We start from the raw sequence: 12,344 nt of genomic DNA on the forward strand, positions 1-12,344 counted from the left end.
CGGGTTGGGATGTGTGTCAGGGTCGGATTTTTAATGGTTGTGTTGGGATTCGGATTTTATAGTTGTGCGGCGTGCTGTTTCCCGTTCCGGCCACATGCTTTTACTTCCGTTTCCGTATATTTACGGTGCCCGTAATTTGCGGTGCCCGCTCGTTACGGTGACCGCTCATTACGGTGACCGCTAAGATGGGTGGCGGTATTGCACCTGGTGCAGCGTACGGCGGCGGTAAGGGCCGTTTTGGGGTCATTTCCGCCATCGCAGCCTTTCGGATTCCGCCATGGCGTAATGCTCGTGCCCGATGGGTCGTAATTAGCCGCACTTTGCTCCTTCGTGCAATGGCGGAAACGCTATTTACGCTGTTGCGGTCCGGTCTGTCACTTTCCGCCAGGGTCGTAATGAGGCCCAATGTGTTTTACTTTTGTGTTCTTTGGTTAGTTATGGAGTTTTAAAACAACTCCATAGGCATCATCTTTGTCTTGTGTGTCACACAGCACCTTCAGTGCAGTGCAACAGGGATGTCTTTCAGACTTCCCAAGGTTAAAATACCTTCTCTGGGACTGACTACTGTCTCCCAGAGCATGTAAAGTTAAATTGACTTTATCACTAGTATCACTAGTATCTTTAAATTTACAGACCCAGCACACACTATCTTCCTATAGAGTGCTGGAGGGGTAGCCTAGCATCCCCTGAGTCAAAACACTCATGTAACAGTCAAATGTTACCCTTTCCGACTTTAAATGGCAGTGGTTTAGATCAAACTACCATGATTTTTCCCAACCGCGAACAACGGTAGCTAAAAATCGGGTCAGCCATGTTTTTCAATATGGCGCCGAAGACCTATCTGTAAAAACAGACTGTGGTCGACTTTTTTCGCCATTTCTCTTAGGAAAGGTCCTTCTTGTGTTTGTCTCTCCACGCCAAACCAGGTTTGGTCCCTTTGTTCGTTGGCCTTCAGTGTTGAAGCCCTCCTCTGGCGCCTCAGTGTCTGGGGTGGACAGGATGCGAGGGAGGTGCACGAAACTCCCTATACTTAGTCTCCTAGGAGACCAGAATACACTCTGGCATGATTGGCCAGCTGGCTGCCCGGCAAGGACAGCCACCCTGCTGTGTGATTGACAGCCAGGCTAGCATGAATGAGGGAAAACTGTTTGAAAGCAGGTCTCTGGGACTTGGAAAGCAGAGTCGACCACTGGAACGAAAGAACCGAAGGCGAGCTGAAGGAAGAGGACTGCTGCAACTCCTGGACGACCGGTGAAGCCCTGCTGCAGGTCCGAATTGCCTGAAACTCCATCGACAGAGAAGCCCTTCAAGGTTAACTTCTGCCCTTGAATTGGTGGGAACAACCAAATCGCAAGCCACCTGGACACCATCCCCATTTGGTCGAATTTTCATCAGAGTGCTGTTGAAAACCGGACAGCCAGAGGGAAGGAAACCAGCTCGTGGACTTTAAGGCACTCACACCTTAAACCGACGTCTTGCTAAGCTCTTGGCCTCATCCCTGGGCAGTACAGGAACCTCCTGACGCCCTCCTTCTTGTCCCCACGACTGAAGCTCAGGACAGCGAGATCTGCTAGAATTGCCAGGAACAACTGCCTCAGCTTCAGCTCTTCTTCAATACAAAGGTACTGTGCAAATGCAGTCCGGAACTCTTTTCGGCCATCGCGAAAGTTCGTGGAAACTTTCTCAACTTTGAAGGCTTGTTCTTCCCTAAACATTCATCAAACTTTACACCTAGCCAAATTCTTCTAAACTCCATGGCAAATACTTAACCGTTTACTACCAGAACGGTGCTATCCAACACAAAGGGCCTCATTCCGAGTACGGCGCTAACCAATGGCGCTATTAACGCCTTGGTTGACGCCGTACCCGGACCGGCAGCGCCTTGGTGGTTGGCGGAATTACCGCCCCATTCCAAGGTTGGCGGGGCGGTAATTCCCCAATCCCCATTTACCCTTCCCCATTCCCATTCTTGCCCCATAGGGCATAATGGGAGTGGGGAAGGCGTCAATTACGCCACCGTAAATTACGGTGGCGTAATTAACATCAAGGTCCCTTAGCGCCATGGTATTTAACGCCTGCTAAAAGCAGGTGTTAAAAGCACCATGGCGCTAAGGGAACTCGGAGTATGGCGGTAAGGGATTACCGCCACCGCTCTCGTTAGCGGTGGCCGCTATCCCTTACCGCCATACTCGGAATGAGGCCCAAAGACTCTGAACTATTGACTTTGGCCCAGGCCTATGAGATGAATTGCTGGTTTTAGTTTACTGAAACCCTTTTCCCTGCCTATGAAAGTATTGGGGCTGTTCATTCTTATAACCTTGTCTTTTTACCCCTTTTTAATGTATCTGAAGTGCCATTTTGCTCCCACTTCAGGGGAGCTAAACTTCTTCATTTACTTATCGGTTGTGTATTTGTGGTTTATAAGTGTGTGATATTGAGCTGCTCTTGCTTGTTTTCAAACTGACTGTGTAAATGAATGTACATTCCTTTACCAAGAAACCTTGAGTAAGTGTTTGTTTGAATCACTGTAATTGTTGATAAGTCTGGCTGCTCAGCCATCGCTACCACTTTACTGTGTAGTACAGGCTTGTACCAAAAGTGAAATTGCACTTACACTTGTAGTCTTAATTATGTGTAGTGGGCCCAAAGGGTACTGCACATGATTCTGCCTAACACTGGTGTACAGTGGTGAGGATAAAGTATACTTGTTACATTTAGAGTGCTGCTTTTACTTTTGTTCAAATAATCCTCACAAGGCTAAACAACACTAGAGAAGCAATTGTTTTATCATGACTGATATGGAAAGCTGCAGACAGGAAAACCTAGTCACTTTAACAGTTGATCAATTGAGAGATATGTGTAAAGCTGGGAATCTCACTGTAAAAGGCAAGAAGGTTGAATTGATAGAAATGTTGTTAGAATAGCAAAGTCTGAGGAGTGGGTCTGATATACCTACTCCTGCAGCAAATGTGGAAAATGATGAGGAAGATGATAATGTTTCAGAGTGCAACTCAAATGTTATTGATGAGTTAGAAGAGTCTCAAAATGTAGGCCCTGTTTTATCTCTACCTGCTCATAGGCCTCAACCTTTGACCACAGGGTCCCCATCAGGTCCAAAACTAAGTGCTGAATTTGTCTCTCTTGAGAAGATGAGTTTGGAGTAAATATTTAAAAGGATCCAAATGCAAACTGAAATCAAACATCAGGAACTTAAGCTCAGAGAAATGGAGTTGAATCATGCACTTGAAATGAAAAAGTTGTCTCTTGAGAATGGTTCTCTCCCAGAGTCTTCTAGGTCTTCCAGTCCTAAGAGGCCTTGCATGCCCAAAGATGCAGTAAGTATGTATGAGGTTAAGCTTGATATTTTGGATTGGTTGGCTACTTTTGAATATAACCATGGGATTCAGAACATTACAGAGAATCAGCTGATTCCTTGGCTTTTATCTAGGCTACCCCCTGTTGCATCTGATGTTGTAATGGAGATGGGAGAAGTAGACAGAATGGAGTATCAAAGTGTGAAACTAGCTTTGATAGCTAGGTTTGGGAAAACTCCTTCCCAGTATCTTAAGAGGTTTAAAACCCTTAAAATCATGATGATACCCCTTGGGCTACCTGGTTGTGTGAATGTTTGAAACACTTCAATGGTTGGGTTAAGGGTTACAGAGTGAACACTTATGAAGGTATGAGAAATTTGTTTATGTTGGAATCTATTTTTGATGCCTGCTCACCTGAGCTGAGACAGCACTTGGCTGACTCTAAGGAAATTGGTCCAAAGAAGTTAGCAAGGGCTGCTGACTTGTGGGTTGCCAACAGGGCTACTCACAAGGATTCTGGGGTAACTCACTCAGAAGAAGGATGAGGGAAAGCAGCCAAAGAAAGATAACAAAGAGAATTCCAATACCTCCAAACCAAAAGAGGGCCACAAACATAACAAGGGTAAGCCACAAGGGAAACCAAATCAGGCTAGTGGAACCCCTGGTGCTAAACCAGAGGTGGGTGAGGCCAAAGCCCCATTCATCAAGACATTTGGAAAATGTTATGCTTGTGGGTCAACTGACCATGTGAAAGGGGATCCCAGATGTAAGGGTAAACCTTCAGGGATCCACACTGTCTCCTTAGCCTTTTCCCCAGAGGAAGAAGTTCAAATGGCAAGTGGACACTTTCACCTACTGGCTGAGGAACCCATGAAAGTCTCTGCCAGTGTTTCTTTAGTGTCCCTGGGTCTGTGAGAACAACAGAGCTTAGATGTCTACAATTCTATTCCAGACAATACTAAAGAGTATTACAAAGACAGTGTTCTTGTGAATGATCAGGAGACTCCTGCCATCAGGGACACTGGGGCCAGCATTACTGTAGTGGATGAATCATTTTTCAAGGTAGATGATGTTGCTAAGGCACCAAAATACCACACTAAGCTTGCTGGAGGCCCTGTCCAAATGCTTCCACAGTTACCAGCTCATCAGTGTAATGACATGACTGTCAAGATACCTGTAAGTGTGCAGAGTGAAGTACCTGGGAGAGTCCTGTTGGGGAATGACTTAAAAACTCTTGGAGTTGTATCAAGCACCCCCAGTGCCACGGATTTCCACCTTTCTCACATGAGATCGATCCTTGCAGGATTTCTTGGGAGGAGTCTTCTTGCGCACGGATCGGGTTTTGTAAAAGCCCGCGCGAGTCTCTTCTGGCTCCAGCGTGCGTTCAGTGTTCCGGGATACTCGGAGGCTCAGGGAAGTCCAGGAAACGAGGAAGGTGTACACGAAGACGGCACACGAAATCCGGGAAGCAAGGTAGAGAGAAGAGGGAGAAAGGGAGATGGGATTTAGAGGGTCCGGGAACCAGGAACAGGAGAATAGTTCAGCGAACTACGGAGCCCACGTCTAGCCACTATCAGCGATAGCGTTGAGACGCGCGGGGCCACGGGGTGTGGTCTATTTGTAGGATATGCTATGTCCGACATGGAGGCTGGTGGAAGGCGTACCACGTTAGACGGCCATGTTGGGAGTACCAAGGAGTGCAAGCCCTGTTGTGATTGGGACCAGGAAGTCCAAAATGGGCGTGTTCTGTGGATCATGATAGCATGCCTCCTCCGAAAACCTGTTCCACCAGCTTTGCCCGGGTGTATGAGATGATACCTTCTGAGCAATCGAGGGGTATTCAGATTAGAAATTGGTTGCCAGGTTCTTTCACTAGGAGGATAACCTTTCCACTCAACCAGGTATTGGAGTTGACCCCGTTTATACCTGGAGTCGCATATTCTGGAAACTTCATATTCCAGCTGGTCGTCCACAACCACGGGGTTGGGTCTGCAGGATTTCCGGGAGGATCGGATGTAAGGTTTTAATAAAGAAGTGTGAAAAACTGGATGAATCTTCTTCCAGGAGTCTGGCAACTTGAGCCGGAATGAGACTGGGTTTATGATTTCCTTTATGGAAAAGGGGCCATAATATCGTGGGGCCAGTTTGTTTGGTTGTAAATGTTGAAGCAGTAGTTTTGAGTACGGCCAGACTTGATCACCAATGGCATAGGAAGGCTCTGGTCTTCTTTTGGTATCCGCATAACGCTTAGTGTGTGTTCGGGCCTTTTCTAAATGTTCTTTGGCTTCCTTGTGTACGTTGATGAGAGTTTAAATCCAGGAGTCGACGGTTGGTACTGGTGTGGGATGTGGGAGAATGGAAGGTAGAACTGACGGGTGGAATCGTTGGCTGCAATAAAAAGAGCTGGTCTTGACTGCCGAGTGATCAGAATTATTGTAGGCAAATTCAGCCACGGGTATAAAGAGCGACCAGTCGTCCTGTACCTTGGTGGCGAAACAACAAAGGTATTGTTCCAGGGTCTGGTTCACAAGTTCCGTAGCTCTGTTAGTCTGTGGGTGGTATCTGATGAGAGGGCACATTGGATTCCTAGAATGCGACATAGATGTTTCCAGAATTGTGAGACATATTGAGGTCCTTGGTCTGATATGATCTAGGAAGGGAGTACATGAAGGCGAAATATATGTTCCAGGAAAATGCCAGCGAGTTCTGAGGAAGATGGCAACTTGTATAAGGGTGTAAAATGGGCCATGTGGGTGAATAAATCAATGGTGACCATAATAGTTGTATAGTCCCTAGATGCTGGTAATTCCATGATAAAGTCTGTAGCAATGAATTCCCAGGGCCTAGAAGGTAACATAGGTTGAAATAGGAGACCTGCCGGTTTCTTGTTATCATGCTTGTTTTGATTGCAGACTGCAAAGGCTTGAATGTACCGTTGAACGTCAATTTTCATCTTAGGCCACCAATATTTGTCTTTGTATTAGACGGAGGGTGTTGGTGACGCCACAGTGCCCAGAGTGAAGAGTGTCATGACAGAGGTTAATGATCCGTAGTTGAAGCTTCTGTGTGGGAATGACCAGGGCATTGTGCTTGAACAGGTACCCGTCTCTAGTTCCAAGACTCCACCGATTTTTCCCCGTGAATTCTTTCCAGATCTCGGAGGACTGGGTTTGCATTTGAATATCTTCCAGGCGACTGACTGCTTGGGCTACAAAGATTGTGTGGGGAAACATCTTTGGATAGGCCCGATCTTCATGAGTTTCGTAATCAGGACGTCGAGATAAGGCATCAGCAATTATGTTCTGTGATCCAGGGACATGATGGATGTGGAACTGGTACTGGGCAAGAAGAAGGCCCAACGGGCATGACGACTGTTCCTACACTCCAAAGATTGTAGAACTTGGAGATTTCGATGGTCCGTACGGACCTGGACAGGATGTTTAGCTCCCAGAAGTAGATGTCGCCATTCTGTGAAGGCTTGGCGATGGCTAACAGCTCCTTTTCCAAGACAGAATAATGAGTCTCGCTGGGAGTTAGGGATCGTGAAAGATAAGCAATGGGGTGCTCCAATTTGTCCTCAAATTCCTGCTTTAGCACTGCTCCTATGGCGTAGTTAGATGCATCCATCTCCACTAGGAATGGTCGATTAAAATCGGGTGGAGCTAGGATGGGGGCTTGAGTAAACTCTGTTTTTAATCATTGGAATGCCTTGTCTTGAGCTGAGGTCCAGAGAAAGGGAGTATCTTTCTTCAAAAGAGCAATGATCGGTTGAACTATCTCAGAAAAGGACGGTATGAATTTCCGGTAGAAATTGGCAAGCCGCAGGAAGGATTGAATCTGTTTCGCGGAAGTGGGAACCAGCCAAGATAGTATGGCTTTTACCTTTGAATGGTCCATTCCAATTCCTTCTGGACTAAGGACAAATCCTAGATAATGAACAGAAGTGACATGAAAAAGGCATTTCTCGGGTTTAGCTCGGAGTTTGTGTTCACGTAGCCGTTGCAAGACTGCCTTTACATGCTCTTCATGCTTTAGAAGGTCCTTGGAGTAAATCAAGATATCGTCCAGGTAAACGAAGAGGAACAGCATGTTCGAAAACACCCTATCCATAAAACGTTGGAAGACCGCGGGGGCATTAGCAAGTCCGAAGGGCATGACCAAGTATTCAAAGTGATCAAAGGGTGTTCTAAAGGCTGTTTTCCATTCGTCTCCTTCCCTAATACGGATCAGATGGTAGGCACCCCTGAGATCCGATTTCGTGAACATTACAGCTCCTCTCAACGCTTCCAGGATATCAGAGGTTAAGGGCAAGGGGTAGCTGTCCTTGAGGGTGCATTGATTTAATCCACGATAATCAAGACAAGGTCTAAGCTCTTTAGTGTCTTTCTTGGGAACAAAAAACAACAAAGCTCCAGCTGGGGATTTAGATGGTTTTATGGTGCCATTTTCAAGGTTAGTATCCAAGTATTCTCGAAGGGCCCTTTTTTCCGGTTCGGATAGAATGAACATCCTTCCAAAAGGAATCACTGCTGAAGGTTCTGTATCTATAGCGCAGTCTTCAGGTCTGTGAGGGGGTAGGGCCTGGACTATAGCAGTTGAAAACACATCAGCATATTCCTGATAGGCCTTAGGAACCTGTATGATATTAGAAACCATGAGTGGGCCTTGCTGGTCTATTGGCGTGTTTTCGGAAGATGTCAAGTAGGAATCCAGGAGTAGACAGTGAGACATGCAAAACTCAGAACCAAGAAACAAGGATCCTGCTGCCCAGTTGATATATAGATTGTGTTTCTGTAACCAGGGCATGCCCAGTACCATGGGGTAATGAGCCGACTTAATGATGTCAAATGTGATCACCTCTTGGAGATGGTTTATCAAGAGTTGGATCTCTTTGGTCTGCAAGGTTATAGGTTCTGAAGTGAGAGGTCTTCCGTCGATCGCCTCCACAGGTTGCGTGAGGCTTCGTGTTTCGTATGGAATGTGGTGGCTAAAGACCCAATCTTCATCAATGAATATTCCCATAGCCCCAAAATCCACCAAGGCCAAAATGGGGTAGGTCTCATTCTTGGATGGCGATAGGAAGGCCTGTAGAATCACGAGGTTGTTCTGTCCAGGAGAGTTCAAGGATGGAATGGATGTGGAGCAAACATCTCTCTCCCGAAGGCTTGCTCCATCTCGGATTGGGAGCTGGCATTTCCCGAACGCCGTGGAGGGGCTAGAGGGCACTCTCTAACTAGGTGTTTATCCGAGGCACAATACATTCATAACCCCGTATGGATCCTTCTCATCCTCTCTTGCGGGGATATGGGTCCACGAAAACCCCTATTGCATGGGTTCTGGATCGTTGACAGAGACTGGAGTAGGTTCAGGTTTGATGAGGTCTCCAAGGACACCTTCTGGAAGGGCATCTTGGACTTTTTCTTCTCTGCCTTCCTTTCCTGGATATGAAAGTCTATCTGCATGGCAAGATCCATAAGGGCCTGGAATGAACTTGGGCGAGCCACTCTGGCTAATTCGTCCTTGATCTCCTCATTTAACCCCCTTCGGAAAAGGGCAAAACTTGCTTCTGAAGACCAATCCGCTTCCTTAGCCAATTGTTTGAATCGAGTTACTTACGTAAGCATGTCCTGGGATCCTTGCTGAAAATCAAGTAGATGTTCCTGGGCGCTATAGACATGTTCTGGGCGGTCAAACATGGTTTTAAGGGCCTGTATAAATCCGTCTTAATCATCCAGGAGGGCATCTCCAGAATTGACCAAAGGTGTAGCCCAGGTTAGTGCATTTCCAGAGAGGTGTGAGATTATGAAGCTCACCTTAGCGCTGGGAGTTGAAAAGTAGCAGGGCTTAAAGGTAAAGTGAACTAAACAGGAATCAAGGAATCCACAAAGGGTTTTTGCAGACCCATCGTATTTGTCTACAATGCCGCCCAGTAGTACGCTTTCCTTTGTGGCAGAATCACGGGACAAAACTAATTCTTTCAATGTGGCGTTTTCCGCCTTTAAATTCGGCACCTCGGTCGTTAATTCTTGCATGCCACGCATGAGATCCTGAATGGCCACTTCCATGTTAAATTCAAGTTCGGTCGTTTGGCGTCTCAAACTGTCACGGATTTGCCCCTTTCTCACCTGAGATTGATCCTTGTAGGATTTCTTGAGAGGAGTCTTCTTGCGCACGGATCAGGTTTTGTACAAGCCTGCGCGAGCCTCTTCTGGCTCCAGCATGCGTTCAGTGTTCCGGGATACTCGGAGGCTCCGGGAAGTCCGGGAAACGAGGAAGGTGTACACAAAGACGGCACACGAAATCCGGAAAGCAAGGTAGAGAGAAGAGAGAGGAAGGGAGATGGGATTTAGAGGGTCCGGGAACCAGGAACAGGAGAATAGTTCAGCGAACTACGGAGCACACGTCTAGCCACTACCAGCGATAGCGTTGAGACGCGCAGGGCCGCGGGGCGTGGTCTATTTGTAGAATACGCTACGTCCGACGTGGAGGCTGGTGGAAGGTGTACCACGTTAGACGGCCATGTTGGGAGTACCAAGGAGTACAAGCCCCGTTGTGATAGGGACCAGGAAGTCCAAAAGGGCGTGTTCTGTGGATCATGACACCCAGGCCTCCCAGCAAAAGGAAACAGGAGCAGACTAGGAAAGCCAGAGAGAGTGCCATAAGAGGCTCTCCAGGGGAATTTATAGAGGACACTATAACCCCCAGTTCACATGGCCTACTGACTGCAATTTCTAAGAAGGAAGAGGAGAAAGGGAATCCTAAAGCTTCAAAGAAGAAGTCAGCCAGCACTCATGTGCTACCAACAAGGACATCCCCTAGAGGACTTTCCAAAGTCACACCTGTGACTCCTCCACCAGCTGAGGCTGAGTGTGAGGAACAAACTAGAGTGGTTGAATCAGCTGCTGAGGAATCAGAGCTAGAAGAGGACTTTGCTTCTGTTGGAGACCTGGATTTTGCAGACCATCTTGAGCTGCAGTCTTTACTGGCAGAAGGTGGACCCTGTAGGGCCAACTTCAGCAGAGGTCAAAGAGAGTGTCCTTCTCATGAAGGTCTTCACCAACAGACAGCTTCCCAGCTGGAAGGGCAAGATCCAGGAAAGCAAAGGTTGTACTGGGATGATGGCCTCTTCTACAGTGAACCTACAGTGAACCTACTGAGTCTATTCCAGAGGACTATAGAAGAGTGTAGTGCCTCTGGAAAGCAGACAACAGTTCCTACAGTTAGCCCGTGAGATTCCTTTGGCTGGTCACTTGAGTTTCAAGAAGACTAAGGAAAGGCTTTCTCTGTATTTCTACTGGCCGAAGTTGGGGTCTGATGTAGATACATTCTGTAGGAGCTGTCACACTTGTCAGACATCTAGCAAGCGTTGAGCCAATAATGTGGCACCATTGGTGCCTCTCCCAGTGGTGGGAGTCCCTTTTGAGAGGGTAGGAATCGACATTGTTGGTCCCTTAGACGCTCCAACCTCTTCAGGGAACTGGTGTATCCTGGTTGTAAGAGATCATGCTACTAGATATCCTGAAGCAATACCTATGAGGACTGTTACAGCTCAGGCTGTTGCTAGGGCCCTACTTGGTATTTTTATCAGGGTAGGTTTTCCTAAGGAAGTTATCTCTGACAGGGGATCCAATTTTTTGTATCACTACATGCAGGCCATGTGGAAGAACTGTGGAGTAACTTGAAAGTTCTCAACTGCCTACCATCCTCAGACAAATGGTTTGGTAGAGAGGTTTAACTGAACAATGAAGATCATGATAGGTGCTTTAGAGGAAGCCCTTAGGAGAAAGTGGGATCTTCTACTGCCATGCCTTCTATTTGCTTATAGATAAGTCCCTCAGGAGGGAGTTGGATTTAGTCCCATTTGAGCTTCTCTATGGCCATCCAGTTAGAGGTCCCTTAGCCCTAATTAAGAAGGGGTTGGAGAGTGCTCCTTCCCCCAAGCCAGTGAGAGTCACTGACTATGTGATAGGTCTCCGGAGGAGAATGTCACATATTATGGCAAAAGCATCAGATAACTTAAAAGCAGGTCAGGCTCTGGTAAAGCATTGGCATTACCAGAAGGCCAACATGGTTGAGGTTACACAAGACCAGCAAGTTTTAGTTATCGTACCTCTAAGGCAGAGGGCCTTGCAGGACAAATGGATAGGACCCTTCAAGGTCGTGGGCAAACTTGGAGAGGTCAACTATCTGGTTGACTTAGGCAATCCTAAGGAGGCTCCCAGAGTCTTTCACACCAACCGTCTAAAAGCTTATGTCTCCAGACCAGAAGTGGAAGCTTTGCTTCTACCTTCAGCTCAAGAGGAGGAGGAGAGTGAACCTCTACCTGACCTACTCAGAGGACAGCCTTTAGAGGAGAAGATAGAAGGAGTCAATCTCTCTTCTAATCTGACACTGGAACAACAGGAGGAGTGCAGGTTTCTGTTAAATCAGTTTGCCTCCCTGTTTTCACTATCACCAGGCTTGACCCCTTGGGGCCAACATGATATTCTCACCGGTGACTGTTTACCTGTTAAAAGCAGAGGTTACAGGATGTCAGATCATGTAGGAAACCTACATAAAGGAGGAGGCCAACAACATGCTTGATCTCTGGGTAACAGAGCCATCTACAAGTCCATGGTCTAGTCCAGTTGCACTAGTGCCAAAGGCAGGATCCAAGGAGTTGAGATTATGTGTGGAGTATAGAGCTCTTAATGCAGTCACCAAGACTAATGCCCATCCTTTACCAAGGACAGATGAGTTGGTGGACAAACTTGGTTCAGCCAAGCACCTCAGTACATTTGATCTCACTTCAGGCTATTGGCAAATAGCACTGACAGACCATGCCAAGGAGAAAACTGCATTCTCAACCCCAGCCGGCCTCTACCAGTTTAAGGTAATGCCTTTTGGACTGAAGAATGCACCTTCAACATTCCAAAGGATGGTTAACCAGGTTCTGAATGGGATGGAGGACTTGCATGGCATACTTGGATGACATTGCAGTGTTCATCCCTACTTGGAAAAAACATGTGACCACTTAGGATATGATTTGCA

The sequence above is a fragment of the Ambystoma mexicanum genome, chromosome 4q (genome assembly GCF_040938575.1).
Source record: "Ambystoma mexicanum isolate Mex_15411 chromosome 4q, UKY_AmexF1_1, whole genome shotgun sequence".
Classification (NCBI taxonomy): Eukaryota; Metazoa; Chordata; class Amphibia; order Caudata; family Ambystomatidae; genus Ambystoma; species Ambystoma mexicanum.